The sequence below is a fragment of the Myotis daubentonii genome, chromosome 4, assembly GCF_963259705.1.
Source record: "Myotis daubentonii chromosome 4, mMyoDau2.1, whole genome shotgun sequence".
NCBI classification, from domain to species: Eukaryota; Metazoa; Chordata; class Mammalia; order Chiroptera; family Vespertilionidae; genus Myotis; species Myotis daubentonii.
The window spans coordinates 20,192,910-20,219,364 of NC_081843.1; the positions used below are offsets into that span (position 1 = coordinate 20,192,910).

General features: G+C 46.3%; 1 protein-coding gene across 1 annotated transcript in view; it reads left to right on the plus strand.

Annotated features, from left to right (window-relative positions):
- The first annotated feature begins 8,788 nt into the window (after positions 1-8,788).
- The window catches only part of ABAT (4-aminobutyrate aminotransferase), an 82,669-nt gene continuing 65,002 nt past the window's right edge, over positions 8,789-26,455 (plus strand). Inside the window, exon 1 of the mRNA XM_059693135.1 lies at positions 8,789-8,932. The gene's annotated coding sequence lies outside the window, so the exon portion shown is untranslated. The remainder of the gene's footprint in view (positions 8,933-26,455) is intronic.

Consider the following 26,455-nt stretch of genomic DNA (forward strand, 5'->3'; position numbering starts at 1 on the left):
CTGTCGTTGAACTCCACTATGGTGTCTCCTGGGATCACTTCTAGATAAAGCACTCAAGTCCTGTCTCAGGTCTGTTTCTGGAGGAGCCCACACTATGATAATGTTTATAGTAATCGCTAATACTTGTGGACTGCTTCCTATATGCTCTGCTGACGCTTTTCCCACTTAACACTCCTGAGAGGCCAATCATGCAGGCGTTGTTACCAGCACCCCCATTTTCCAGATGAGGAACTGAGGCTGGGAGAGCTTAAGTCAGTTCTTAACTGTCACAGCCAGGACACGAAGCCAGATCTCTATAACCCCAGAGTTTGAAGATGTAAGCTCTCTGCCATACTGTCCCCTGGTTTTCATCTTCTGTTGTCTGTACAGCAGAGAACGGAAGAGGAGGAGGAGGAGGAGGAGGAGGAGGAGGAGGAGGAGGAGGAGGAGGAGGAGGAGGAGGAGGAGGAGAATGAGCTGTAGATTTGCTGGCCCTGGGGGAAGAGTTTGATATCCGTTTGGGTTTTCAGCTCCTCTGTGAAGTTTCAGCAGGGAGTTGCTGGACAGCTCCTGGGGCCCAGCCAGTGCTCCCCCAGAGAGGAGCAGGAGGAGTCAGTGCCCTCCCTCTGCATCCTGTTCAGCCCTGCCCTTTGCATGCAGTGCAATTAACCAGTATTAATTAATAGAGCACCCACTGTATGCCATGTACTGACCTCAGAGATCTCAGACAGGCCAACAAAGTCCCCAGATCTCAGGAAAGACAGTAATTCTTGGCTGTGTTTTCCAGGAGTGGAGGTGAGAGTGGGAGCCACACCGCTCCACCTAGCCCTGGAGATGCCCTAACATGTATTGGCGAGAAGAATTGGGTGACTCTGAGGGCATCTCTAGCCACAGGAGGAAGGGACCTAGTGTTATGAAGCTCCTTCTGTGTTCTTGGAACTACATGCCCATTATCTAATGCAGGGTTTCTCAGCCTCCGCCCTGTTGACGTTTGGAGCAGGGTGAATGTTTGTGTCAGGGATTGCCTTGTGCATTTCTGCCTCTGGGAAACCCTGCAGGGCATGGAGGTGGCAAGGGGATGACACAGTTCCCCCGTGTTTCAATGTGTCCTGAGCTGGGAGGGGAATGGCACTGTCGTCTCTTTTGGACTGGCAGCTCTGAAGGGTCCAGTCAGCATAAAGACAGCAGAATAAAGCTGTAATGAGTTTGTGACGTGTCAGTTGCACAGCAGCTTCTGTTGGGCATGGCACCTACCCATACTGTCCCCATCTTCCCAGGGTCATTTAGGTACAGCAAGCAGGAGGAAGCCCCCGGGTCTTCAAGGAGCCCAGCACTAGGGACAAATGCATGAGTGTGAGCATGAGGAAATCTCATCTAGCCTCCCTCTTAGCATTCAGGCCTCAGCTTCAATGTCCCAGACTCCAGGCAACTCCTTAGCCATCATGGCTGATGTACCTGCTCAGATGCTGGTCACAACTTCTTGTTTTTCTTTTCCCTCAGAGGACTTATTGTCAGAAATGAGCTTCCTTAGTTACATATTTGTTTGCTTTTACCTGCTGTCTCCCAGCACCAGAATGGAAGCTCCTTGGGCTGGGACCTCAAGTCCCCAGTGCCGAAAACAGGTCAGCACCTGCACGTAGTAGGTGCCAAATGCATATTTGTTGACCAAAGGAATGAACGAATAAATTACTAAGCTGGTGAGTGAATGTATGAGCTCTGGTCAGCCTCTCACATCGGGTAGATAACTTGGTGCAACTAGTAATAACAACAGCTGCCAACGGATGGATACCCACCAGGGACCAGGAACAACTCCTCTCATTTACCCCAAACAGTTGCACACTGTGGTAGGTACTTTGTTCATATTGTGGTAAGATACACATAACACAACATGTTAACCATCTTAAAGTATACAATTCAGTGGCATTAAGTACATTCAAAATATTGTACAACCATCACTGTTATATAGTTTTCATCACCCCAAATGAAAACCCCATTAGGCAGTCACTCCCCATTCCCCCACCTCCAGCCCTGACAACCACTAATCTGCTTTTTGTCTCTATGGATTTACCTATCCTGGATATTTCATAAAAATGGAGCCATACGGTATGTGGTCTTTTTTTTTTTTAAGTTCATCCATTCAGTGGCATGTATCAGCACTCCATTCCTTTTCATGACTGAGTAATATTCTATTGAATGGACATACCACAATTTGTTTATCCATTCATCAGTGGTGGGACATTTGGATTATTTCCATTTTAGCTATTGTAGTGCTGCTATGAACATTTATATACCAGTTTTGGTTTGAGCACCAATTTTCAATTATTTTCTATATCTACCTAGGAGTGGTATTGCTGGGTCATATGGTAATTTTTAAAATATATTTTTATCAATTTCAGAGAGGAAGAGAGAAATACAAACATCAATGATGAGAGAGAATTGTTGATTGGCTTCCTCCTGCATGCCCCACACTGGGGATCGAGCCCACCACCCAGGCATGTGCCCTGACCAGGAATGAATTGTGACCTCCTGGTTCATAGGTTGACACTCAACCACTGAGCCACGCCAGTTGAGCAGTCATATGGTAATTTTATGTTAACTTATTGAGTGACTACCAAAATGTCTTCCATACATTTTACATTCCCATCAGCAGTGTATAAGGGTTTCAATATCTCCACTTTCTTGTCAACAATTATGATTTTCCATCTTTTTATTATGGCCATCCTAGTGGGTGTGAAGTGGCACATCATTCAGGTTTTGATTTGCATTTCCCTAATGACTAATGATGTTGAACATCATTTCATCGGCTTGTTGGCCATTTGTGTTTCTTCTTTGAAGAAATGTCCATTCAAATTTTTGCCCATTTTTGAGTTGGGTTTTTTGTCTTTTTGTGGTTGAATTATAAGAGATTATAATGCTAGACTCTTTTCTGATATATAATTTCCAAATATTCTCTCCCATTATGTGGGTTGTCTTTTCATTCTTGACAGTGTCCTTCAATGCACAAAAGTTTTTAATTTTGATGAATTACAATTTACCTACTTTTGTTTCTTTTGCTTTAGTGTCATATTTAAGAAGCCATTGCCAAATCCAAGGTCATGAAGATTTCTCCCTATGTTTTCTTCTAAGAGTTTTCTAGTTTTGAGTTTAATATTTAGGTCTTTGATCCAGTATGAGTTAATATGTGTATATGGTGTGAGGTAAGGGTTCAACTTCATTCTTTGACATGTGAATATTGTGGTAGATACTTTAACTATCCAGTTAGATGAAAACACAGAGGCTGAGAGGGGGGGTAACTGACTTGTTCAATGTCACGTGGCCATTGGGAGGTGATACTGGAATTCAATATCAGGTCCTACACTAATGCTCTTTCCATCACACCCAAGGCACTCTATGATATCCCTTTATTACTTTGTGAGCAGGGAGTGGGGAAAGCACAGACCTAGAAAATAAGGCACACATTTTAATATGGCTCTGAGAAAGTGAATCCTCATCTCTGGCCCGTTTCCTCTTCTGCACAAGGCATTGCTGCTCTCTAAGGGTCTTTCCTGCTCACACTGCTGGCACCCTGAGAATCTCATACTCTATTGCTCTTGTTTCTCCTCTTGGGAGGGCCACTGGGAGCCCTCCCAAACGGAGCTGCTCTTTTAGATGGAGCTCCCATTCTGGACCTCAGCCAGCCTCTGCAAAACATTCTCAGCATCCCCTGGAAGGCACCTGCTGTCCCCAGCAGCTCCATAGGGAAACCACAGAACTATGGAAAATGCAAGTGAAGCTAATGTGAGAAGGGCTTTCTCCACCTGCTGACAGTTTTCTTTGCAAGTTTCACAATGAAGCTATTTGAGAATCAGCTTGCAAAGCATGTGGCTCTAAATACCCTCTCACACCTCTGCTTAACCAGAAACAGTGCAACACCTCCCAAATGCCCAGGGCCAGGTCCTCACCCATAGCAGGGTCTCCGTACATAGTTGAATGAATGAATGAATGAATGAATGAATGAATGAATAGACGAATGAGGACTCTACACATTTTGTTTCCCCTGATTGCATTATACCAGGGCTGGCAAATTTTTTCCTAAAAAGGCCAGATGGTAAATATTTTTGGCTTTGCAAGCTAGATGGTGTCTGTCTCAACTACTCAGCTCAGCCACTGTAGCACAAAGACAGCAATAGACGATGCCTAAGTGAGTGGGTTTGGCTGTGTCCCAAAATAAACTTTATTTATGCACACTGAAATTTGAACTTTATATAATTTTCATGTGCTACAAAATATTATTCTTCTTTTCATTTTTTTTCTAACATTTAAAATGTCAAACCCATTTTATATCATAGCTTGCAGATCATACAAAACAGAAGTTGGGCTGCATTTGGTTTAAACTTTGCTTTTTTGTTTTTCATTTCATTTTATTTTTTATTCTCATCTCCCCACCACCTCTCCCCTTTAGCACCATCAGCTTATTCTCTGTATTTATGGATCTGTTTCTGTTTTGTTTATTTATTTGCTTGGTCTTTTTAGATCCCACAAATAAGTGTATTTGTCTTTCTCTGACTTAGTTCATCTACACTAATAAAAGAGACAGATGCAAATTGATGGTACCTTCATGACACCCACCAGCCAATAAGGAGTGAGTATGCAAATCAACCCAAGAAAGATGGTGGGTTAATTTGCATACACAGGTACCAAGTGGCCGGGGGCGGGGCAGGATGCAGGCGTTCCACAGGGCCCCAGCCACTCCGGGCCTCTGGGTAGCATGGGAAGGCAGGAAGGCAGAAAGGAGGCTCTGGCTGGATCAAAGGCAGTGCCGGCAGCCAGGGGAAGAAAGGCCCATTCTTGCACGAATCTTCATGCATCAGGCCTCTAGTTTAGTATAATACCTTATAGGTCTATCCATGTTATAGCAAATGGAAATTTTTCTTTTATGAATGAATAATATTCCATTGTATATATGCACCACATCTTCTTTATCCATTTATCTGTTGATGGACATCTAGGTTGCTCCATATCTTGGCTATTACTAGCAATGCTGTAATCAACAAAGGGGTGCATATATTTTTCCAAATTAGTGTTTGTTTTCTTCAGATAAAAACCCAGAAGTGGAATTTCTGATCATATGGCAGTTCTATTTTTAATTTTTGAGGAATATCCATACTGTTCTCTACAGTGGCTGCACCAATTTGCAATCAAACCAACAGTGCAAAAGGGTCCCCTTTTCCCCACATTCTCATCAACACTTGCCATTTGTTGCTATATATTGACAACAGGCATTCTGACAGGTGGGAGGTGATATAGTGATTTAATTTGCATTTCCCTGATGATTAGTGACATTGAGCATCTTTTCATATGTCTTTGGCCATCTATATGGCATCTTTGGAGAAGTGTTTATTCAGGTCCTCTGCTTATTTTTAATTGGATTATTTTACTTTTGTTTTTTATTTTAAATATATTTAAGCACAAGAGCAACATATATTCATTTTAAATAATTAGAAATTGGTGGCATGTAAATAAAGTAAAATTAGAATCATCCATAATTTCAGCATACAAAGATAACTACTTCTACTAGTAGATATTTATTTTTCTGTCTATCGATATATCTATCAGTCTGTCTACCATCCAATGTGATAGCCACTAGCCACATGTGACTATTTAACTTAAAACTAAAACTCCAGAACACTTGAAAGTTCAGTTTCTCAGTTAACTAGTGACATGACAAGTGTCCAAAACCTACATATGGCTGGTGGCTACCACATCGGACAACACAGATCAGAACACTTCCACCATCACAGCAAGTTCTATTGGACAGCACTGGCCTGCCTCTATTTATATAGATTTAACAAAAATAGAATCATACCAAATAAGCTTTTCGGTGATTATCTTTGTTCACTTAATCGTTTTTTAGCTCCAGCCAGTATTGCTCAGTGGTTACAGTGTTGGCCCATGAACCAAAGGGTCACAGGTTTGATTCTAATAAGGGCACGTACCTGCGTTGCAAGTTGGGGCATGTGCAGGAGGCAACTGATTGATGTGGTTCTCACACTGATGTTTCTCTCTCTCTCCTCTCTCCCCTTCTCCCCTCCCCCTCCCTTCCACTCTCTTCAAAATCAGTGGGGAAAAATATCCTCCAGTGAGGATTAAATAATATTTTTTAAAGCGGTTTGTCTTTTTTTTTTTTAGTTTATTGATTTTTTTAAAAATATATTTTATTGATTTTTCACAGAGAGGAAGAGAGAGAGATAGAGAGTCAGAAACATCGATGAGAGAGAAACATCGATCAGCTGCCTCCTGCACATCTCCCACTGGGGATGTGCCCGCAACCCAGGTACATGCCCTTGACCGGAATCGAACCTGGGACCTTTCAGTCCGCAGGCCGATGCTCTATCCACTGAGCCAAACCGGTTTCGGCGATTTTTTTTTTTATTTTTTTTTGAGAGAGAGAGAGAGAGAGAGAGAGAGAGAGAGAGAGAGGAAAGCAGAAGAGAGAAACATCAATGAGAGGGTAACATGGATCAGCTGGTCAGCTGCATCCTGCACACCCTCTACAGGGGACTGAGCCTGCAACCCCAGGCATAGGCCCTGATCAAGAATCCAACCAGCAGCCCTTTGGTGCATGGGATGACACCCAATCGACTGAGCCACACCAGCTAGGGCCATTTAGTGTTTTGAGATGAGATTTCCACAACATTCAACACCTATGTTTGATTGGAGGCATTCTGTCGCATACAGCAGATGTCCCTTCAGCCCTATTATTGTACATTTAAGTTTCTAGTTTTTTGCTACAGTAAAATGACAGTAAACCACTTTATTACTAAAGTTTTGCACCATTCATTGTTTTAGGGTAAATTCATAGAGGTTTAATTGCTAGGTCAAAGGGTAAACTCATTTTTAAGATTTTAAAAATAAAATACCTAGTTTCGTTCCAGAAAAGCTGTGATCATTTGTCCTTCTATCAGCAAGTCTTGAAATCATCCACTTCCTTAAAACGTCCATAAATAATAATAATTAGAATAATGAAAATGAGACCATTTTGATAGATGACATTTTTCATCGCTTTCACTTGCCTCTCTTTGACAACTTTATTTCCTCCCATGTGTACTGACCATTTGATTTCTTTGGGTGGGTCTTAGGCAATAAAGGGAATGGTCTTCATGGCTTAGGTATTAAGGAAAAATTGCTAAATTTATAACCCTGGCCTCATAAAGTTCTGTAAGCCAGATGACAAGATTAAAATACCAAAGAAATTGTCAGAGCTCTCTCAGTTTCAGCAGGACTGTAGATCAATTCTATTTCCTGTCTGTTCCTTTGAATTATTTACTCTTATTTATTGTTTCTGTTTAGTCCCTACAGTCACAGACCATACTAGGGAACAGATGGTTGGTTGAAAGTTTTTATTTATTTGTTTGTATTATATATTTATCTTAAATTCTTTTTTTTTAAATCCTCACCCAAGGACATATTTTCCATTGATTTTGAGAGAGAGTAGAAAGGAGGGAGGAAGGGGGGGAGAGAGAGAGAAATATCAACATGAGAGACAAATCGGAGCTGGGATACTTGCAACCAAGGTAAGTGCCCTTGACAGGGAATTGACCTGAGACCCTTTGGTCTGAGGGTGGACACTCTAAATACTGAACCAAATCGGCCAGGGCTATCTTAGATTCTTAATTCCCACAGTTCTTCTTGCCTAATCAGAGATAAGGCAGAAAGGAGGGACCTCAGGGTGTCCCCAAATAATGTATACACACTTTGAATAATTATGAATTCCAATGGGTTAAATCTGAAAAGAAAGAAACATCAATTGAGCTATCAGCTGTGAAGTGTGTGTGCATTTTTTTTTTTTTTGAACACCCTATAGTTACCTGATGAGGCTGAGTCGGGGGAAAGCAAGCAGTATTCTTTCCTGGCCTTTTAAGGTCTGGAATCTCCATTTGACCAACCATTCATCATGAGCACTTGGTGATCTCATGTTGTTCTGCTGGGCAGTTTCTTATGTCTTTGACTTTACCACTGAATGACTGTATCATTTTTCCAGATACCTTCAGAAAGCTACAGGGTATCAGTCATTCACACTTTAGTGTAAACTAGCTCTCATACAGCATTTTATTTTTTATTAAAGCACCTTCATCACATCCCGATCTCATTCACGCCCATGAAGGAGGCATTATCTCTGTTGTCTGCATTTACGTACTATTTAGGAAATTGAGAATCAGGGAAGGTGGAGTGACCTGCCCTAGGACTTGCAGAAGGAACCATGGGCTCCTAGTCCAGTGCTCTCTGCATTGTGCCCGCAGTGCACAAGCTCTTTGCCTTCTGCAGCTGGTGGGCCAGGAGGTGTTACGTGAATGGCAGCTCAGAGGGCTGAGCTGAGCGCCCGCATTGGGGGTGCAGGGAGGCAAGCATGATGCTCTTTCCCCTCCTTTCCTACCAAACCTTGTCTCACCCTGACTCCAGGGTTCCAGCCCGGGTTCCGGGGTGCCGAGTGCAGTTGGGCAGCTACACTCACCCGCAGCCCTGAGGGTCCAGAAACGGTGCCGGAGTAATTAAGGCCGAGGTGAAATTAACCAATAGAGCCGCCTGCCCCACCCCCCTTTAAAGACGGGCTCCGAACCCCCCTCAGGGAGGCTCTCCGCGGCTTGATGGGGGTCCTCGGCCGCCCGCCGCTCCGGCCCTCGCGGTCCCTCCACCAGGCCCCCCGGCTTCCGCGCCCCCGGAGACCGGACTCTACCCCCGCCCCGCCTCCTCCTCCTCCCCCCGGGGGCGGTGGCCCGTGGCGGGCGCGCTCATTGGCTGCGGCGCGAGCGAGGCCGGGGCCGGTAGCGCTGATTGGTCCGCGCGCCTCGGCGGAGCCAGGGACCCCTCGAGTCGCTGGGGGAAGCGGCAGAGACCGGCGCAGCCGGAGCGCGGGGCGCAGATCCCTCGGGTCGGGCCGGCAGATCGGATCCGCACCTCGGAGCCGGGCCTGGAGGTAAGGGCGCGGCGCTGGGGCGCGTGGGCGGGCCCCTCTGCGCGGAGTCGAGGTGGAGCCCCTCGGCCCTGCCCCCCGCCCCGGGAGCAAAACCCTGCATCTTCGCTCCTAAGCACGGCCCTCATCCTCCTGAGACGGGGGCCCCCTCCCCCGAAGGAGAAGGCCTCCCCCCTCCAGAGAGCAAATAGCCTCCTTTTCCCGTCAGAAAGGGGCTCCTCCTCGTGACCCTTTAGGGTCTCTCATTCACCCCTTGGCTGCAATGTGCCCCCCCCAAAAGTGGGGTCCAGCTTCGCCAGGTACCTAGGGCCCTCTCATCTCTTTGGAGACACATGTTCCCCCTCCCCCCCCCACACACACACTAAGTTTGGATCCTCTCCACCCTCCCTCTGAAGGATGGGGTCTTCTCAGCCTGTGGGTGACAGTGTGCTCTCCCCAGAAAATGGAGGCTCCCAGACACCCTGGGAAGTGAGCCCCTCCCTCAGAGGGCTCCCCCTCTTCCTCCCCTGAAGATGGAGATGAGGGGCTTTTATACTCAGAAACAGGGTAAGGGTCTGGCTATCTAACCCTTTCACACAAGTCCCCCCCCCCCCCCCACACACACACCCAATCCCATCCTTCCCCAGCCATCCCGCCACACCTCACTGCTCCACCTAATGCCATCTCCTCTCCGCACCCTGGCCAGGGTGCGAGGTTTAGTAAGAAGGCCTAGTGACCGCAGTCCTGAGAGCTGGGGTCCTGAGCCTAGAGACCCTTCCAGGAGCCTCCAAGCTCGGACAGCAGAGATGGGCTCTCAGGCGGCAGAGCTAGCAGGGACCCCTGCCCCCCAACACCCACCCACCCACCCACACATACACGAGTCCTTCCCCTCTCCTAGAGAAGGGGGTGTCCATGCAGAAAGAAGGGCCCAGTTTGCTCCCTGTCCCCCCCCCCCCAGCTCCTTGGGCATTGCCCAGTGGGATTCCCTAGGCACTTGACCAGGGGGGATGGATGCTGCAGGAGCCGTCTACTGGGCTGGAGACAGGGTCGGCTTTGCTGCTCCGAGGAAGCTGGTCTGACGGACAGGATGTGGGTGACTTGAGGGGGGCTGTGAGCAGCTCTTCTCTGTGGGCCAGACTGTGGGGACTGCGAAGAGAAAGGCAAGGAGCGTTGCCTTGCTCTTTGCAGCTTTCCCCGGGACTTGGAGTGTGGAGATACGTGCGTCCTGGATGCCCAAAGAGGTTGGCCCTGGAGAGGGAGAAATGGCCCCATCTGGAGCCCTAAGACCTCAAAGGGCTTCTAGGTCAAGATCCTGCCCCTTCCTTTGACGGTTAAGCAATCAGACGCACAAAGAGGGGGAGAGACTTGCTCAAGGTCACCCAGCCGACGGGTGGCAAAGCTGGCTGCTCACAGCCTCTCCAGGGCTTGTGGGGTCCAGGATCCTGGACACTACCTCCAGTCCTCACATTTACGTCCTGACCACTGGGCACTGCTGTCCCCACTGGTCAGAGGAAAGCCAGGAGCTGACTTAGCCCACTGCCACCTTTACGCTTGCCGAAATCCACATCCACCCGGGATCGCAAATAAGGTTGCTTGCACTATGCTGGAGCGAAGACCCCTGCGGAGCCTCAGTTGCACAGCCAGGTTTGCTCCAGGAACCGTGGGCAGGGTCCGAGGAAGGAACGTCCTTTCCTTCAGGGCCTTTTCCCTCTCGGTCCCTGGACATCCTCCCAGCCCCGAGGGCCCTGCAGCCATCTCCCATCCCCGCTCAGAGCACGGCTTCTCTTCCTGAGGCGTTGGGTGGTACAAGAGCTGGAACTCTGGCCCGTCGTCACACTCCAATTTAGATCAGGAGCCAAATTCAAGGCGCCAAGAGGAACGTTTAGATCAGCGGTTCTCAACCTGTGGGTCGCGACCCCTTTGGGGGTCCAACGACCCTTTCACAGGAGTCGCCTAAGACCATCGGAAAAACACATATATAATTACATATTGTTTTTGTGATGAATCACTATGCTTTAATTATGTTCGATTTGTAACAATGAAATTGGGGGTCACCACAACATGAGGAACTGTATTAAAGGGTCGCGGCATTAGGAAGGTTGAGAACCACTGGTTTAGAGCATGAGGGAACCGTAGTGTATACGGGTTGAGAGATTGGTCTCTGACCCCTCTTATCTGGGTCCAGAGCCCAAACCTGCTACTTACTATGTAATCTTGGGGAAATGATTAACCTCTCTGCGACCAGGTTCCCTCAGGGTCGTTATCAGAGTAAAATGAGTTCATCTTCATAAACTGTGTGGCACACCGTCAACGGACACAATGATTATGACTACCAGCCTGAAGTCATAAAACCTCTAAAACGGCAGGGAGGTTGTGCTTTTAGGCAAAACTGATAACCTGCCCCGTAGATCATCTGCCAGGGGCCAAGGCAGTGAAGGTTGGCCGGCACTTGGAGGCAAGAGTGATGCCTGCCCAGAGATAGTGCGGTGTGTGGAGTGGACCGCAGACCCTAAAGTCAGATGGGGCCAGAGGTCAACTCCCGGCTGCTGCTGGCCGGGGGACCTTGGCCAAGTCATTCACCTCTCCGAGCCTCAGTGTACTCGTCTTTGAAGGAGGTTTTCTGTAAGGTAGGCAGCAGATTAGAGACAGAGCTCGGGCAGGTTTTCTCATCCTCGGCACTGCAGACATTCGGGGCTGGATGGTCCCGTGCTGTGGAGCTGTCCCTTTTCCTGTAGGATGCTCAGCATCATTCCTGCCCTCTACCTATTAGATGCCAGTTCAACCGCCTCCAGCTGTGACCGCTAGAACGGTCTCCAAGCACCGTCAGATGCCCACGGGGGCAAAGTCATCTCCCCCACACCCACCGGGAACCACTGGTGTAATATTTGTGCCTTGCGCAGAGTTGATGCTCGATATAAGACAGCATCCTCCTTGCTCCGGCTCCTCCGTTCTGCTTTCTGTGTGATGGGGGTCGTGGTGGTCGGGCCCTGAGCCTCCCAATGCTAATGACGGTTTTAATCCCTCACGTTTTAAACAGGACTGCCATCTCCAAATTACCTTCGTGTGTATTACTCTAGGTTTCCCGTTTCACAGATGAGCAAACAAAGACTCCCAGAGGTTAAATGATTTTCTAAGGCTGTTACCTCCTGTCCTGCTGGAGGTCAAAGACATGGTCATGCCAGTTTCAGAACAGTTTTAGAAGTGACCTAGCTGTGGAGCTTTCTTCAGAAGATCGTTTGGCAGTCTTTCAAAACGTAAACACCATGGCCCTTTGGCCGAGCCCTCCAGCTTCTAGGAATCTTCTGTAGACAGGCCCACACGTGTGCAGAGCGACGAATACAAGACTGCAGGGCTTTTTAATACCAACGCGGGGAGGAGTTACATGACCGTGCAGTCACATGAGAAAATGAGCGTAGTTTAGAAGAACGGTGTAGATCTACATTCCTGACCTGGAAACGTCTCTGAAACTTACTGTTTCATGAAAACAATAAAGTCGCAAATATCAATATATGCAGTATAATCCCATTTTTTGGGAAAAAATATTGTATGTAAACACATATGAAAATTGGTAATTAGAGGAATGAGGAGCATGGAGAGGACCTATACATAGAAGAAAATATTCATGAGAGAAAAGAAGAAAAGGTTACCCTAGCCAGCTTCCCGTGCATTAAAAATGAGCAAAGCAGAGCCCACCCAAGTTGAGGGACTTGCTCAGGGCCCCTCAGCCAGGATATGTACAGCAGTGGAACTCCAGCCGAGTTCTGAATCCCAAGCTGGGGCTGTTTCAGCTGCCCAGCCGCAGTGTCTGCTGGTGGATATGGTCTGAGGACCTGCATACATGCGTCCTTCTCTCCAGAGATGTGGAACCAGTGGCTGAAACTCGGGCTGTGAGCTTCCTGAGAGTTCTGGAACCAGGACACAGGAATCTGAGGCCTCATCTCCACCAGCCGAGCCTCCCTGGCCACAGGAAGTCCTTCCCCCAGCAGCCCAGTGGATCTTGGGGTTGGACTGACTGCAGCCTCAGGCCATGGCCACTTTACCCCGCAGTGTCTCATGTCCCCATCTTTAAAAAGGGAACACTTGTAAATTTTGTTTTTAACAAAAGAAGGAGGGGCAATGGTAGAACCTACCTGGGTTATTATGAAAATTAACTGGAAGAGTTCAAACTCCCGGGACACAGTCCTGCTTAAGTGATGCGAGTCCTGGCTCTCCCCTTCTCTCTGCCCACCTGCCCCCGGCCGGCCGGGAGGCAGACAAAGCCTCTGAGTGGCAGCTGGCTGAATCAGCACCCCCCACTCTCCACTGCCGCCCAGCAGAGAGTCCGGGGAGGGGGTTCTGAGGGTGACTGCTCTCTTCCCTTCTCCCTTGGGTCCAACGCTCCTTGCTTTTCTAGACGCTCCGTGCATTCACGGTCTTACTCATCGCGGGGACAGGATGGCCTGATGCGGCCTCTAATTGCACATCCCTTCAGTAATAAGATCAGCTCTCCCCGGGCACATCTTCCTCCTCCTTCGGGAGCTATCTCCCGTTCTGTCTGTGATAGCACATCTCCCTGGTCCTCCCCACCCACAGCAGGAGACCATTTCTCCTCCCTGAACTCCCACCACCCACATCCAGGGCTGCCCAGGGTCCAGGACTGTGGGCTGCCGTTTCTCCCTTCCTGGAACTGCTGGAGGGGAGCGAGCACACTGGTCTCGTTTGCTCCCGTGTCCCAAATGCAGAGCACAGTTCCTGGCACACAGGAGAGACTCCGTGAGCATTTTGTGTGCACGTAAATGTATTTGTTTATGATGGTAAAATACACATGACATAAAATTAACCATTTTAATTGTTGTAAAATGTACAATTCAGTGACATTTAGTACATTTCAAATAGTATACAACCATCACCACCATCTAGATCCAGAACTGCTTTATCACCCCAAAAGAAAAGCTTGTACCCAATAAGCAGTCACTTCCCCTCCCCCTAGCTCAGTGGTTCTCAACCTTCCTAATGCCGCGACCCTTTAATACAGTTCCTTATGTTGTGGTGACCCCCAATTTCATTGTTACAAATCGAACATAATTAAAGCATAGTGATTCATCACAAAAACAATATGTAATTATATATGTGTTTTCCGATGGTCTTAGGCGACTCCTGTGAAAGGGTCGTTGGACCCCCAAAGGGGTCGCGACCCACAGGTTGAGAACCGCTTCCCTAGCTCCTGACAACCACTAATCTGTTTTCTGACTCGATCGATTTGCCTATTCTGAATATTTCACACAAATGGGATCATGAAATACATGGGCTGTTGTATCTGGCTTCTCCATGTTGTAGCATGTGTCAGTATTTTGTTCCTTTTTATGGCTAAAAAATATTCTATTGTATGGATAGACCAACTTGTTCATCCATTCGTCAGGTGATGGACATTTGGGCTGTTTCCAACTTTTAGCTATTGTGAATAAGGCTGCTATAAATATGTGGACAAGTTTTGGGTTGAAGACCCGTTTTCAACCTTTTGAGGGTATATGCACAGGAGTGGAACTGCCGGGTCATATGGTAATTTTTTGCTTAACTTTTCGAGGAACTGCCAAACTATACCATTTTACATTCCTACCAGCACTGTGTAAAGGTTCCAATTTTTTCACATCTTTGCCAACACATTATTTTCTGTATTGTCGTTATTACTATTACCATTACTTCCATTCTAGCAGATGTGAAGGTATCTGCTTGTAGTTTGGATTTGCACTTCTCTGATGACTAATGATGTTGGGCATCTTTCCACGTGCTTGTTGGCCATTTGTGTATCTTCTTTGGGGAAATGTCCATTTGAGACCTTTGCCCATTTTTGAACTGGGTTGTTTATCGTTTCATTGAGTTGTAAGAGTTCTATGTACACTTAAATGTATGTTTGTGTTGCCATTTCCTCTTGTATTTAGATATTTGCTCAGCTCCTATGGTCAGACACTGTCTTGTGACCTTGGGATATCAAGGTGACTACAGTGCAGATCCTGCCCACAAGGGGCTCACAGTCTAGATCAGTGATGGCGAACCTATGACAAGCGTATCAGAGGTGACACGCAAACTCATTTTTTTGGTTGATTTTTCTTTGTTAAATGGCATTTAAATATATAAAATAAATATCAAAAATATAAGTCTTTGTTTTACTATGGTTGCAAATATCAAAAAATTTCTATATGTGACACGGCACCAGAATTAAGTTAGGGTTTTTCAAAATGCTGACACACTGAGCTCAAAAGGTTCGCCATCACTGGTCTGTAAATAGTGTTGAACAAGAAAGACAAGGTCTCACTCTTTTTAAACAAATAATTTTATTGATTGGTTTTAATAGAGAGAGGGAGAGACAGAGAGAGAAATATCAATTTGTTGTTCCGCTTATAGATGCATTCACTTTAGGTTGATTCTTGTATATGCCTTGATTGGGGACCAAATCCACAACCTTGGCCTGTCAGTTATTGTACAACTTCCAGGTGTCCTGTACAGTACTAAGTGTGTGTGTCTGCGTGTGTGTGTGTATGTGTGTGTGTTAGAGAAAGAGAGAGAGAGAGAGAGAGAGAGAGAGAGAGAGAGAGACAGTTATTACACCAGAAGATCTTCTAGGGTAGCTGGGGTGCCCACAAACAACTGCTATTCAGTGAGATGAGTAACTTGGGGAGGGGGGAAGATAGAGGCTCCGGCTGAGAGAAGAAAGAGATTACATGCCCCTGACCCTGGGGATTCTGGGGAAGAACTTTCAGGAGAAAAAGGCAGAAAAGAAGGAAAGGTCTTAACAAAGAAAATATGAACAGAGAGGCTCAGAGACTTCCTGCAAAACTGTTAAAAGAAAATCTTCAAGGGAAAAAAGGATAAAATCATGACTCCCATACAGATACAAAAATGAACACTTGTTATTGATATTAAGCTCATTCAGTGAGGGGACTGGGCAGATGTTAGAACTGGTTCAAAGGAAAAGTCAAATAAAGCATAATTGTCTGTGGAGTAAAAGAATGTTAAACTGAGTGGCAAATGGGGCCAACAGCGGTTAGACAAGACAGAATTTGCTTGTCTATCAGTCTCCTAACAAATTACAAAGAGTTGGAAAAAATAGCTTGAAGATAATGAACAGGGCTAGAGTCAGATAGTGTGAAGGCTTGCATTGTATGTCGATATTGCATAATTTTTCATTGAGATTCTTTTTTTTCCCTATGAAACCAACGTTCAGAGTATCGTGGAGGCGTTAGCTGGAGCACAGAGTGGGTGAATGAGGAGAGGAGAGCTGCAGGAGGGCCAGATCATGGACAGCCAGGTGACCTATGATAATGCGCTTGAACTTGACCAGAGACCAAGGGGGAATCATGGAAGGGTTTTAAACATAGAAGTGACATGTTTTGATTAGCACTTGAGAAAGATCCTTCTGGACCGACGACAGGAGCATCAGACAGAGAAGCCTGATAGAAGGTGAGCTGGTGGGGGCTTCACCTACGGCAGGGCTAGGCAACTTTTTTCTAAAGGAGACGACAGTAGATATTTGTGGCTTTCTGGCCATACAGTTACTATTGCAGCTATTCAATTGTCTGTACCATGACAGCAACCATGGGCCATGTCCATGAATGGGCATGTCTGTGTTCTAATGAAACTTTATTTACAAAACCGGCCGGGGCCAGATATTTCCCCACCATCACCATCATAGTTTATCAACCCTGCACTGGAGCAAAGAGGCTAGAGCTGTCAGTGGTTTTGACAGGCCTCTTGTATCCCTTCCTTCCTCAAAATGTTTAGAATCCATTGGCAGCTGTTGGGGGGAGCCCAGGGACACCTTCTCCCACTTGCCTCTCAGTGGATTTAATGAGGGAACCAGACAACCCCCCGGGTGGATCGCTGGCCTTCGAGCAAAAGCTTTTAGGACCTCTGAGCTCCTTCGGGGCAAGGCTGACCGCACAGCCTCGTGCAGTAGCCAGAGGAGCAAGCCGCCACCTGGGCTAGATGTGCTGAACAGAACCTGCCCCCCTCCCCTTGCCCAGAGCTGTAAATAGCTCCCCGCTGGCTTTTCAGGCTGAGTGCCGTTTTGGGGACAGGCTGGAAATGAGCACACCACGGAGCATTTGTGCAAATTGCTGCCTGCTTGCGGATTTGCATGCCTGGCATCCGCCCCAGCCCTAAGTGCACAGCCTTTGCCCGGGCCGAGAGCAGGGCTCAGGGAAGAACCACACACAGAAGAGCAGGGCCATTTTGACCTGGGAACAGGGTCCAGGGGGGCTCCACGCTGGGCTGTCAGGGTGATGCTAAGCTATAGGACAAGAAGAAACAGTCAAAAGACCCTGGATGGAGTCAACTCAAGCTCTGCCCCTCTTAATAATGACACTGACTCATAAACAAGAGCAGCTCATATTTGCCGAGCATTCGGTGGGTGCTAGGGCTGTTCTGGGGGCTTTTTGTATATTCGCTCATCCATTGCTCACAGCAACCCTGGGGGGAAAGACTGGTCTAATTGTGGAGGTGGACATGGAGACTCAGAAAGGACCACTGCCTTGCCTGGGCTTAGTTTACTCATCAATCAATGGGAATATATTGTCTTATCCCTTTACTATAATAGCGCAGTTATAGTAAAACCAGTCGTAGGTGGAGAAAGTCCAAAGCGCTTCCTTTCAGCAGCAACCGCCCACCAGCAACTCAAATCATTTGCAGGAATCGATCAGATTCAACCATGTGATCCTGCTGTGGGCCTAGGTTTGCCTCTGCTTCTCAGGCACTCCTATGGGGTTAAGGAAAAGGCAAGTATTTGGAAAACAGGTGTATTGCTAGCTCCCTGAGTGTCCTAAGACAGGACTTTTGGACCTCGATTTTCTCATCTGTAAAATGGCAACATTGTATTGGTGATTGTTAGATTGGATGATAAGAGGGAACATGGTTGGCCGGCCACTGTGGCTCAGTGATGGAGTGTCAACCCATGAACCAGGAGGTCACAGTTCGATTCCAAGTCAGGGCACATGTCCGGGTTTCAGGCTCAATCCCCAGTACAGGTCGTGCAGGAGGCACCCAATCAGGGATTCTCTCTCATCGTTGATGTTTCTAGCTCTCCCTCTCCCTACCTCTCTGAAATATATATATATAATTTTTTTAAAAGAGGGAACCTTGCGCCAGCCGGTTTGGCTCAGTGGATAAAGCATCGGGCTGCAGACTGAAGGGTCCCGGGTTTGATTCTCGTCAAGGGCACATGCCTGGGTTGCAGGCTTGAGCCCCAGTGGGGGTGTGCAGGAGGCAGCCAATCAATGATTCTCTCTCATCATTGATGTTTCTATCTCTCTCTCCCTCTCCCATCCTCTCTGAAATCAATAAAAAATATATATTTTTAATTTTATTTTTAAGAAAGAGGAAACATGGTAGAATGCTTTCTGCCTGCCAACCACTGGCTCTATTAGGATTATTTGATTTCATGCTCTCAATAACCCAGGTGGGAAGGTCCTCTTCTGTGAATGAGGACACAGAATCAGAGCATTTTAACTTTCTCGGCCAACGTCACAGAGATAGGAAGAACCTGAAGCTGGACTTGAACCGAGAACTGCCCAGGTTCTAACCCAAGGCTTTGAACACGGGTTTCACTGGGGACCTCCAAGTGCCAGAGGGTTGAACTCCCTCCTCTTTCTCTTCCATGCCTTTCACCTGGTCTGAATGTATGTACTTACTCTGCTTTTTAAGAATAATTATTTCCCAAATCGGTGATGCAGTGCATGGTAAAACAAACAGTACAAATGGGTTTACACAAAAAAGTAAATTTTCAACCCTTATCCCCATCTCCTAGACCCCTCTGCTCCCTACAAGCAGCTGTGTATTTTAAAAATGGTCACAGTTGGGCGCTTTATCTCTAATATGTTACAGAGATCTTATCCCTTTTCATGGCTGCAGAGTATTCCATTGTACAAGGCACTTGGGTTATCCAACCAGTTCCCTATCAATGGGTCTCTAGGTTGTTTCCAATATTTTGCCATTACAAAGGAAGCATGAGTGGACAACCATGTACATAGTCATTTCACACATGTGCAAATATTTCCATAGGATAAATTCCTAGACGAGAAATTGCTACATCAAAAGGTATGTTAGTATTTTTCCAAATACTTTCTGTAAACCATTTTCTTATATCATGTAACATGTATATAGAAACGTATACACAAAGAAAGAACAGCTCAGTGGTTTTTTACGAAGCTAATTGTCATATAACTGCCAACAAGATCAAGGAGTAGAGCCAGAAATAGCAGGCCCGCCCAGGCCAGGTGGTCAGTTGGTTAAAGCATTATCTCATACGACAAAAAGGTTGCAGGTTCAATCCCCAGTCTGGGTGCATACAGGAGGCAACCAATCGATGTCTCTCTCTCTCTCTCTCTCTCTCTCTCTCTCTCTCTCTCTCTCTCTTTCTCTCTCAAATCAAAAAACATATCATCGGATGAGGATTAAAATAAAAAGAAATAGCAAGCCCTGTTCCCTTCTTTTTAAAAAAATACATTTTTATTGATTTCAGAGAGGGAGAAGGAGAGATAGAAACATCAATGATGAGAGAGAATCATTGACTGGCTGCCTCTTGCACGCCCCCTACTGGGGATCGAGCCCACAACCCGGGTATGTGTCCTTGGCCAGAATCGAACCTGGGACCTTTCAGTCCCTAGGCCCAATGATCTATCCACTAAGCCAGTGATGGCGAACCTACGCGTGTCAGAGGTGACATGCGAACTCATTTTTTTGGTTGATTTTTCTTTGTTAAATGGCATTTAAATATATAAAATAAATATCAAAAATATAAATCTTGCCTGACCGGTTTGGCTCAGTGGATAGAGGGTCGGCCGTACTGAAGGGTTCCAGGTTCGATTCCGGTCAAGGGCATGTACCTTGGTTGCGGGCACATCCCCAGTGGGGAGTGTGCAGGAGGCAGCTGATCGATGTTTCTCTCTTATCGATGTTTCTAACTCTCTATCTCTCTGTAAAAAATCAATAAAATATATATTAAAAAATATATAAATCTTTGTTTTACTATGGTTGCAAATATCAAAAAATTTCTATATGTGACACGGCACCAGAGTTAAGTTAGGGTTTTTCAAAATGCTGATACGCCGAGCTCAAAAGGTTCGCCATCACTGCAGTAAGCCAAACCAGTTAGGGCTATTTTATTGATTTTTTACAGAGAGGAAGGGAGAGGGATAGAGAGTTAGAAACATCGATAAGAGAGAAACATCGATCAGCTGCCTCCTGCACACCTCCTATTGGGGATGGGCCTGCAACCAAGGTACATGCCCTTGACTGGAATCGAACCTGGGACCCTTCAGTCCGCAGGTCAACGCTGTATCCACTGAGCCAAACCGGTTAGGGCCCCTGTGCCCTTCTTAATCATTACCCCATCCCAAGTCACCCATCCATCTCTAACAGAGATCCTTGCTTGCTCTTACTTATAGTTACAAGTGTACTCCTGAGGATGCATTCGTTATTACCCATGCAATTTGCTTGTTGTTCCTCCCTCCCTCCCCCCACTCTATTCTTTTGTATCCAGCTTCCTTTACAGACTGTAACATCTGTACAATTTATCCATGTTGTTCCCTGTAGCTTGGTCCATTCATTTTCATTGTTGCCTAGTAATCCATAGCATGAATAGGCTATAATTTATTTATGGACTCCACTGCTGATGTGCGTTTTCGTTGCTTGTATATAGTTTGAAGTTTGTCTTCATTTGTTTATGCTGCTCTAACAAAATACCACACACTGGATGGTTTAAATAACAGAAATGTCTTCCTCACTGTCCTGGAAGCTGGAAGTCCGAAATCAGGGTGCCAGCACAGTTGAGTTCTGGGGAGGGCTCTCTGCCTGACTTACCCATGGCTGCCTTCTTGCCATGTCCATTCTTGGTAGAGAAAGTGTCTGGAGTCTCTTCCTCTTCCTGCCATGAGGGTTCCACCCTCTTAATCTCATTAAAAACTAATTGTCTTCCAAAGGCCCCTCCTCCAAAAACCATCACATGGGTGGTTAGGGCTCCAACATGTGAATTTGGAGGAAACAATTCAGTCCATAGCAAGGCTTTTATAAATACAGGCATGCCTCGATTTATTGTGCTTTGCTTTATTACACTTTGCACACACTGCTTTTTTAAAAAAAAATTATCTTTATTGTTGAGAGTATTACAGATGTCCCCCATTCTTCCTCCATTGCCCCCCTCCACCTGGCTCCCACCCCTGGCCTTCACCAAACCATTGTCTATGTCCATGGGTGATGCCTATAAGTTCTTTACTTACTCTCTTCCCGCCCTCCCTACCCCTTCCATTTGAGATCTGTCTTTCCATGTCTCTGGACCTATTTGGTTGATCAATTTATTTTGTTCATTAGATTCCATAGTTAAGTGAGATCATGCGATATTTGTCTTTCTCTGACTGGCTTATTTCACTTAGCATAATACTCTCCAGGTCCCTCCATGCTGTCACAAAGGGTGATTGCGGCTTGGTATTCCATGGTGTAGGTTTACCTCAGCCAACCCTGCATTGAGCAAGTCTGTTGTCGCCATTTTCCAACAGCATTTGTTCATTCTGTGTCCCTTTGTCACATTTTGATAATTCTCACAATACTTCAGACTTTTTTGTTATTGGTATATTTGTTATGGTGCTTTGTGATTAGTGAGTTTTGGTATTATAACTATAAATAAGCCAGTCAGAGAAAGACAATGACAAACCGCACCCATCTAGACAACTGATAAATGTTGTGTGTTCTGAGCTGCAATAATATTGAAATTAGGACAATTAACAACCCCAAAATGGCCTCCAAGTGTTCAAGTGAAAGGAAGAGTCGAACACTCACTTCAAGTCAAAAAACTAGAAATGATTAAGCTTAGTGAGGCAGGCGTGTCGAAAGCCGAGACAGGCCGAAAGCTGGGCCTCTCCAGCCAGGTAGCCACGCTGTGAATGCCAAAGAAAAGGCTTGCAGGAAATTGCAGGCACTACTCCAGTGAACACACAAATGAGAAGAAAGCAAATGCTATAGCTGAGAGGGAGAGAGTTTTAGTGGCCTGCATCAAAATCACACCAGCCACCACACTCCCTTAAGCCAAAGCCTAATCCAGATTCTGTGAAGGCTGAGAGAGGTGAGGAGGCTGCAGGAGAAAAGCTTGAGGCTGGCAGAGGTTGGCTCATGAGGCTTAAGGAGAGAAACCATCAGTGCAAGCTGAAGTCGCAGAGGATTTAGAATATGACCTAATCTTAGTCAATAAAGCAGCAGCAGAAGCCGACTTTGGTTTTGAAAGTTTGGCTGTGGGTAAAATGCTATCCAACAGCACTGCTGGCTACAGAGAAATCGCTCACGAATGAGTCAATCGATGAGGCAAACTTCATTGTTGTCTTATCTTAAGAAACTGCCACGGCCACCAGCCTTCAGCACCACCACCCTGTCAGTCAGCAGCCGTCTCTATGGAGGCACGACCCTCCACCAGCAAACAGATTATGACTCGCTGAAGGCTCAGACGACGGGTGGCATTTTTTTGGCAATAAAGCATTTGTTAATTAAGGTATGTATGTTGGGTTTTTCTGTGTTTGTTTTTTTTTTGTTTAGACATAATGCTATCGCACACTTAAACTACCATATCATGTAGACATAACTTTTATGTGCACTGAGAAACCCCAAAATTTGTGACCTTCGCTTAATTTCGACATTTGCTTTTAATGGTGGTGGTCTAGAACCAAACCTGCAGTATCTCTAAGATATGCCTGGAATGTTGCCCGAACATTCTAGAATCAACAACTGCCCAATTCAGAGTCCATTAGCAGTGTGTGTGTGTGAGTTCCAGGTGTTCTTACCCTCTCCGGCTCCCCCACTATGACGTGTTATTGTATTTTGTAATTTTAGCCATTCTGGTGGGCGTGTGGTAGTTTTTAAATTTCTCTACTTAGTAACTGAATTTGATCACCTTCTCTATACATTTCTTGGTCATGTGGATTTCCTATTTTATAAAGTCCTTGTTTCCATCTCTTCCCCATTTTTCTTTTGAGTTGTCTATTTTTTTTTTTTTTTATTGTAGGAGTTTTGTCATGCAGGGTAATGAACCCTTGGCCAGTTACATGTTTTGCAATGATCTTCTACTCTTCATGTAATTTTCATTTTCAATGGTGGCTTTTGTTGATTGGAATTTTTAATTTTTCTATAGCTCGTATTTTTTATCTTTTATGATTAATGCCTTTTGTGTCCTATTTTAAAAATCCAAGGTCATTTACATTGCCCCCTCTGTTATCTTCTAGAAGCTTCCACGTTTTGCCTTTCAGATTGATCTCTATAACCAACCTGGGATTGATCTTTAGGTATTGGATTAGGTAGGATCATGACTAATTGTTCTTTCCACGTGGATAATCCAACCAACCCAATATCACTGCCACTTTGCAGAAATCAAGTGCCCGCGTAGGTGTAGGCCTATTTTCTAGTCTCTGTTCTGTTTTACTGGTGTGTTTATCTTTACCCCCACATCATACTGTCTTAACCACTTAGCCTTAGAAGTGATAGAACATGCCAGATCAACCACCAGTCATACTATGACAATTCAACAAAAATCTATTGTGTACCCCATACAGTGCCAGACAGTATAGTGATGGGGGTATGCTTTTTAAGTATAAGCACAGCTTAAAAAGGTTTGCGGTCTGTAAGTGGCCAGAATGAACCAGATACTTATACAGCGGTGACCTGTAAATGTGATGGTGCCATACAGGGGAAAGGTATTTGGAGCGAAGAGTCTTCTAAGAGGGGATTTGATCTGGTGGGCGAGGGTCAGGGTTTCCTGGAGCAGGTGCATCATGAGTTGAAATCAGAGGGGTGAGTAGGAATTTAAAAAATCAGAAGCAAGGGGCCTTCCCGGTTTGGCTCAGTGGATAGAGTACAGGCCTGTGCACCGAAGGGTCCCGGGTTTGATTCTAGTCAAGGGCACATAACTCGGTTGCAGGCTCTTCCTGGGCCAGGCCCTGGTCAGGGAGTGTGCAGAAGGCAACCAATCAGTGTGTTTCTCTCACATTGATGTTTCTCTCTGTCTTCCCTCTCTCTTTCATGCTCTCTAAAACCAATGGAAAAATATCCTCGGGTGAGGATTTTAAAAAAAAACCCTCAGAAGCAAGGGAAAAGCATTCGGGGCAGTGGGAACAGCGTCAGTGAAGGCTCTGGGACAGACACAAGATCCAAATGTCAGAACCCAGAGGGACAGGAAGCTGTGGGCAGAGATTGGAAAGGGGAGAGGGACCAGACCTCAAGGCCTTTGAACCAGATCCAAGGGCTAGTTTTTATACCAAGAACAACTGTCCTAAAAAATAACAAGTCCCGTTGAGTCTTCCAGATGAAGGGCCATTCTAAGAGCCTCTTCAGCATATGTAGGGCTGCTTCTTTGCAGAGTATGTGTGGCAGCCTCTGGAGTAAGACATCAGTCCTCTTTAGCCTCATCCCGCAGCTCCCGGCACCTGGAGTTTCCGTGTTGCTAGCAGTGGAAGTGACAGTTCTGAGGAGTCTGCCCGAGTCCCGCAGGCAGCAGCATCTGCCCAGCCCCATGACAGTCTGGAAGCCTCTCCCCAGCCCACCTGCTGGGTCATTCCTGGGATGGGCCTATGCCAGGCACCATGCTGTGGACTTGAACCATTCCCCTCATTCATCTTCACCTCGAAGCGGGTGACCTACCATTGTTCCTTAAGAGCAGTGTATTTCTGCTGGGCCCTCCCCACCCCCAGGGAACCTTTGGCAAGATCTGAAGACATTTTGGGTTGTTATAACTGGCAGGGGAGGTAGAACTACTGGCATTTAGTGGGTAGAAGCCAGGGCTATTGCTAACCATCCTACAGTGCACAGGACGGCCCCACCCAAACCACAAGGAGTTATCTGGCCCCAAAAGTCAGTGGTGAGGCTGGGAGACCCTGCTTAAGTGCATGCCTTTCCCATACCTTTTCTAGCGTTTTCAGAGGAAGTTTGTGTGAGGGAGCACATCCCTCTCTAACACCTTGTCCTTTGTGGTTGCTTCTTACCAGGTTTCCGGAATTTTATTCCACTGGAATGGCAGGGCCTAGCCTCAGCATTGGAGTCAGTTAAAAAATAAATAGAAAGAGGGAGAAACTGAAGCTGTGATGTTTGGCTCATGGTAGATTTTAAAAACTCACTATTCTGGAACCATTCAGGGCATTTCCAGTCCTGCAGATTCACCCCTGGGGTGGTAGGGGGTGGAGAGAAAAAGGTATAGTCTTTTCCCTCTTCTGGGAATGGAGAACCAGTAAATCCATGCCGGTGCTGCTCACCACAGTGTGCCAGAGGTCACCGCATTTGTCCAGGTGAGCTCATCTGTACGTTTATCTCCAGGGAATGAGAAAACATACAAACCTCTCCATCTTTGTCGGGGTTTCACTCCCTGGTCCAGCAGAATAAACTCTTCCCCAGAAACAAACAAGGAGAGATTCGTTTGGTTCAGACCTTTGAAGGATCCAAAGCTATATTGTAGGAGACAGCAGATTGTCACTGAATTTCACTGGGGCTGGTAATCTTTAACCCAGAAAAGGCTATAAAATGGGGTGCGCTCACCTTCTAGGTGCCGGGGAGCTGAGGAAGTCCCTGCCAAGGCTCAGCTGGGGCTGCAGGCACCTCCTCAGCATCCTGCCCCCCAACTCCTGAGCTGCTGGCTCAGGGATGCCCACACACGGAGCTCGCCACACTCGCTCTCAGGGGTAGACCCTGCCAACAAGGCCAGGGAGGGCTGCTGGGGGTCTGCTTGCCATAAGGAACAAAGGGGCACTAGAATCTGTCCCGAGCACTTTACACATATCTAACCCTCAAGGTAGTTCTTGAGTTTCTAGTCTCATCAACATTTGACAAATGAAGAAACTGAGGCACAGAGAGGTTAAATAACTGGTCCTCCAAGGTTATAGGTGGCTGAAATGTCCATCATATGTTCAAGGGCAGTCTGTTCCAGGGTCAGCCTCTTCTGTTTTAGGGCAGGTGCCTTGTCATTCACAGAGGAAGGCCCAGGCCAGGTTGCCCACCTCCCCATGGGGAAGTCATTGCCTGGAGCAAGTCTCTGTTTTTCTGTCTCCAGCACCGGACTGTGAATCCCATGAGGACAGAGGCTTTGTATACCCTTTCTGTGTCCCCAGCATCATCCCAGGATCTGGGACAAAGTGAACATGTGGCCAGTGTTCGTTGAATGAATGCATGAATACGTGATTTGGATTAACTTTCTCAGAGAAGTTCTCGAAAAGGTCTGTGTTATATTTATTTCCCAGAATTTCTTGGAGGGGTCCCTTTGTTTCATTTTGCCTGCTTTTTTCCCCCTTCAAGTAGGCTTTAATTCGAGATCATTGTAGATTCACACCTAGTGTGCCCTGCACCCCGTTTCCCCCAATGGCAACATCTTGCTAACTAACCACAGTGTAATATCACAGCCAGGAAAGTGACATGCACTCCACCCATGCTTTATTCTCCTACGCAACCATATCCATGCATTAATAGTTTTAATGTCTTTTTCTTAATGCACATTGAAGTGAAAAGAGTACCATTAGGATAAATGTTTACTTACGTGCCGTCTGATATCATCTCCTG